Here is a 5,564-nt window from a genome sequence, read left to right as displayed (position 1 = left end):
AAACTGAGACTTCTAATAATAATATGAATTAATGAGAAGTAAAATCTGTGACTTTAGGTTTATGTTAAGAATGAATTGACCACCATTTATTTTTTGTAGAGTTTCCAAAGTTCTGTTTTATTTTTAAATGTTATAATGGTATCCTTGTAACATTTCGTGATTTCTAACAGTTTCTGAGGGCTAAATTAACAGTTACACCTGCCTTGCAGTCGATAAAGGTTATTTCACAAGGCTGGATCAAACTCATTCTATTCAAAGGGCCTTAATAAAACTCATATAATTTGTATATGATTTACGATCCATTGTGATTAATTCGTGTTCTTAATTAAGAGACTACAGATAAATTATTATACGCTGTTTTTCTGTTTCATCATACCATTACCACTCTAAGTTACTCCTTTTGTCCATACTGATCTCCATTTAAGATCTCACAGCTTTTTACTTCAAACTGCACATTTTGTCAGTTGAGTTTGTTTTGTTAGTTGAGTTGAGCAAATAGTATCACAGTCCTAATTTAAAGGATTCAAGAAATTCTCAGGTATGTTTTTTCAGAGTTCAGCATTTTTTCTATGAAACATTCTCCTTGGGGTAGTTTTTTGTTCTTTTTAGCCACAGAAAGATGTTTTTACAAGGGTGGCTGAAACAAACTCCAGCAAAAAGATATATGGAGTGAGAAAATAGATACCAAATGTTCCTCTATATATTCTTTAGTAGGAGACACAAAATCCTCACTACAGTATTTGAATGTGCTCCCAAAGCCAAGGACTCGCACTAAAAAACACACATCAGAACTCCTGGATGTGCATTAGCTGTTGCAGCAAATTAATAAGTGCTTAAAGATTTTCTTAAGCATTCATTGCCACAGAAGCCATAAAAACCATATCATAGCACATTATTTATGTGGCATCCCAAATACATTTAAATTTGTCACAGAAGCATGAAACCCTCAGTTTCCTCTTTTCACGATACACAACAACTGTGTTATTCATTACCATTAATATCAAACTAACATTTCTGAGAGTAATTATTTCCCCGTAACATTTTCTCTTGCATTACTTACTGTACCTGTTGCAAACGATATCCTGTTTTCTTTCCTGGTGTATAGTATTCTCTTTATAGACCACTTGTTCAATGTTTGCTTTTTAATAGGTCATCTCTTTCATTTCTTTCTCTTCACATTTATTCAGATTTTCTAAGTTTGAATTGTTCTGTATCTATGAACCCCAAAGGGGAGAGAGGACCAGATCCATCCACAGTAATCAGACAGGGATTGAATGTTGGCAGGGACACTATTTGTATAGATTATATGATACTATATACTGTAGATTACTTTAAATTGACATTCTATTGCCTCCAAGCCACTATATCTGTCTTTAATTGAACCAAAAACACAAACAGAAGATTCAAGTAAGGTCTCATTTGACAAAGAACACATTTATGCAAATAATCATAAGCATTTCTTCACAGAAGAAGATAAGAAAGGTTGCAAATGAGATGAGGCCATTCAGTCTGACTAGATCATTTGGCTGCTATAAACTTATTCATCAAAATATTTTTTTTCATCCTGCTGTTTCTTGTATTGTACAGGCTTCTTGTATTGGCTTAACCAATACAGACCAATATACAGTAGACCCAGTTCCAGACCAGCACAGAGCTTTTTGTAAATTGTGCCTCTTGTTCTCAGTTTTTAGAGCACTTTCTTGTAGTTTCTAAATGTATTCTCCTTTATTTCACTTTTTTCTATATGTTTTGTTCTAAATCTATGAATTCCATTGTACATCTCATTATAACTATGTTTACTGTGAAGCTATGCTACAATTAACCAAATGAACAGTAGGCAAATGACTCACTCTTCATGATATACTCATTTTGTACTTAATATGTCACAGAACAGGCTGTTTTCATGAGTTCATGCATCTTTCAAGAAACTCAGACATGCAAAAAATGTTAACAGCCCACAATAGCCTTGATCCTATGACTACAGGAAAAAAGAAACAGTACCTCTTGATTATGTATTGTACATAATTTGCATAAGCAAATTTTAATTCAGTGGATCTCTGGACCTATATTTTAGCCACAGAACTGTGATTTAATCTTCACAAGTCTGTTATTTTGAATAATAAAAACTACGAATACAGTTACTGTAGATATATATTTTATTTTGTTTAGCTTTCATTGTCTTTCATTTACATAATTAATATCCCAGCATTCATAAACAGAAAAATATATATATATATTAACCAGTGTACAGGATAATACAATGAGCCGTATATATAGTAAGTTTCTTTATCAGAAATGCTAAATCTTGTGCTAAACATATAAAAAGGTACAAAAGTCAATTTAAATAAGCAATCATTTTTAGGTAGACAATTACTTATTTTTTGAGTTTTATTCTGTCTTCTGAGTACACAACATACACACATTAAAATAATTTCAATTACCTTCTGTTTTATTTTGCTTACATATTTTTTGCTTAAATAAAAGTCAAAATGGCTGAGTATGCAACTGTTTAGTATGATTGTAGATGCTGAGTGCATAAAAGTTTTGCTTTATACTAAAAAAACATTGTAGAGAAGATTGCTTTATCTATCCTCTTCGATGCGAAGAGCTGTTGATTGAGGCACATGTGGACTTGGAGAAAATTCAGATGTCAGACAGCCTCTCACTTGGGGTATTTGACAAACTGACACCCTGCTAAATTGAGTGTCGAACTCAGCTTGTCAAATACACTGAGTGGAAGGCTTCAAATTCAAAAGTAGAAATGGCCACCATGTGCAAAAACTTCTAGAAGAAAAAAGAACACTTTGGTTTAATACAGAGAGGAAAACAACATACAGTACATTGATGAGAGACTATAAATCATTGCATTAAACATTATCTTTACAAAAAACATCATTGTATTTTGACTGTCTTTTGAAAACTGCCTGCTCTGATGACTAAAGAAAATTCTACAGTTTCAAACTGCTGTGTCAGTTCTCTAAGTAGATAAAATCAACACAAAGGCCACTGAAATGCTAGCAATATTAGTCTGTGTACGTAATGCTTTCTTTACATTTTACATGAATTTCTAAGATAAAAGCAGGAGAACAAGCATTATATTTCTTTAAATGCTTTTTTTTTAAATAAGAACACTGAAAGGATGGAATTTAATGTCTAAGTCTACAAATTGTTACGAAATTAAAGTGACCCCCCCCAAAATTGGAACATTTTGAGGAAAAAAAACTAACAGGACTGCATCAATAAAAATAAGATCCTTTTGGAATATTAATATCCATCAGGAAATTAAGTTAGAAGAATAATCTAATCGTTACTAAGATTTATTAATTTTATTTAGAATACTAATCATTTGCATTTTCCAGAGCAGACAGATTGGAAAAAAACATGCAATCCATAACCAAAGGGAAATTAATAGTAAAAACATTTTAACCCGCTTAATTGTCAAGGTCTTTCTAGGATAAACATTAACTTTACCAAATATCTTTAGGAGTTTTATTTCTGTCCATTATATCACACCGTGTAGTGACATCTATAAAAGTAAAAACACAAGTCAAAATGTACTCACAAAAATTGCTCGTCTCTTCATTTTGGGAGATCTGCATTATGTTCTTTAACTAGACAGCACAAATTTGTAACTAATCAAGTTGCTTTCAAATGCGCCTGACTTTAACAAGGAGATTTTTTTGCTATCTTAGTACTATTCTTTAATTAAAATCAGTAACTTTGTTTGCAGTGACAGTAGCCTAATGGAATAGCTAAGGCCCTTAACTTTAACTCACATGTAGACTCTTGTGATTCTGAGCCCACTTATAGCCACAAGCTCTTGCTGGGCTTCCTGTATATCAGACAGCCCTGTAGATGCTAAATGCGTCACATCTGATGTAAAAGAAAGCTAATTGTGAGCTTTGAACATCCCCCCGGAAGGCTTTCTACAGTGTTTCTGTTTTATCATTGTGGATTTATAGAGGTTAATTTGCTACAAAATGTCTTCACTCTTATTGCTATAGGAAAAGTCCATTCCTTTTTTAACATTATATAAAATTTAAATACATGAAAAACATTTCACTTTTAATCCTGAAATTCATACATTCATGCTTTATAAGTTGAAGCTGATTTACAAATTCTATAAGAGAGGTGGCATATCGCAGTATGTTCTTTTCATTTTTATTAATCTTTTGAGTAACACGTCCCACATATTTGTGTTCCTAGTATGGTTAATTGCTTTGATCTCAACTTTTCAATTACTCATATAAAAAAAATGAAATGTTAGAAATCTGTTTTTATCTCTAAGGTTATGTGATCTGTAGAGTTCATTCATATATTCATATACACAATATGTTCAAGTCTATTGAAGTTTTTTTTTTAATCTTGTAGCTGAAGACCAGTCTCATTCTTAGTAAAGTTGGCTAATGGATCTGGTATGGTTTTGTTCCAAGGAAAATATATATGTGTCGTAGGTTCCCTTTCTAGTAATGTTCTTACTGATTGATTTTTTTAAATGTGTTGCAAATATATATCATTGAAAGATACTAGGCTTATTATCCCTTGATTTTTAATATCTTAAAAATAGGAAATTGTAAATGACAGATAAACGTATTTTGAAAAGGTCAGACTAAAGCTACGTAGCTGGCAATAGTAGATGCCGAAACAGAATATGAAGTGTTACCTTTGAATTCTTGAAAGAGAAAACACTTTTCTTTTCCAAAATATCACCACTGCTGTTTAAAATAATTGCATTAATACAGTTTTTGTCTTCTTTGTTTTATTAATTAAAAATATTTTTTTACTCATTAAAAAATCCATGGGATTATAGACCTGGACCATACTGCCTATCTGAAATCTACACGCCTCTGTTTCAATTTCATTTATCAACTAGTGGAAAATGATACAGAAGTATATTTTAACGATATTTTATCTATAACATGGCAGATCAGAAAACCGACCGAAAATATAATTAATATTGGTAATATTTACAATTTCTAAGACATACAAAACAAGACTTTTATCTTTTACATACCTGTTTGGCCTTGGCTTAACCCTGCCAGAAATGTTTGACCATTTCCATTAGGCCTCAGTGCTGAGGACAGAAAAGCAGGGCTTCGTCTTTTGCTTGTATCAATGACAAGTGCAGTAAAGGCAGGAAGGCTGATCATTTTCAAGGTTTGAAATTGCTAAGAGGAAGCTGAAAATGGGGAAGATAACTGTGAGGTTAGCTAGCAGGAAATATCTGGGATTCAAGTGACAAAATGTCACAGTTGTGAAACACCCCAGAAGCTTTTAACTGTTTGCTCTGGTGTCCAGTTTATGGTATGTGCTAAAACCATCCCCTGGTCTAGATGCATTTACACATTACAGAGAACCTCTATTCCTCCTGTTTCTGGTATTTTTCTAGACCTTCACTTTCTTGACTCTTTATTTAAAAGTATTAAAGCGATTTATAGAGTTTGTGAAGCATGTGTTAATTCATAACAGTGCCATAGCAGGTCAACACAGAAACATTTTCTAATATCTAATGAGTTAGAAGCAAGCAGCAATACTTCCCCAAGTATTTCATGGGTTTCAATGTT

General features: G+C 32.4%; 1 long non-coding RNA gene across 1 annotated transcript; it reads right to left on the bottom strand.

Moving 5' to 3' along the window:
* Positions 1 to 2,138: 2,138 nt before the first annotated feature.
* On the bottom strand, positions 2,139 to 5,171 carry LOC148653824 (uncharacterized). The gene is made up of 3 exons (XR_015924849.1): positions 5,015 to 5,171; positions 3,472 to 3,526; positions 2,139 to 2,784 (listed from the first exon to the last, which is right to left on the bottom strand). It is a non-coding gene; the product is annotated as an uncharacterized LOC148653824 (long non-coding RNA).
* Between the last annotated feature and the right edge of the window lie 393 nt (positions 5,172 to 5,564).

This window comes from Lepisosteus platostomus, chromosome 10, assembly GCF_059453375.1.
Source record: "Lepisosteus platostomus isolate fLepPlt1 chromosome 10, fLepPlt1.hap1, whole genome shotgun sequence".
NCBI lineage: Eukaryota > Metazoa > Chordata > Actinopteri > Semionotiformes > Lepisosteidae > Lepisosteus > Lepisosteus platostomus.
Note: the sequence above shows the minus strand (reverse complement) of the source record. Positions and strands in the feature narration are given on the sequence as shown.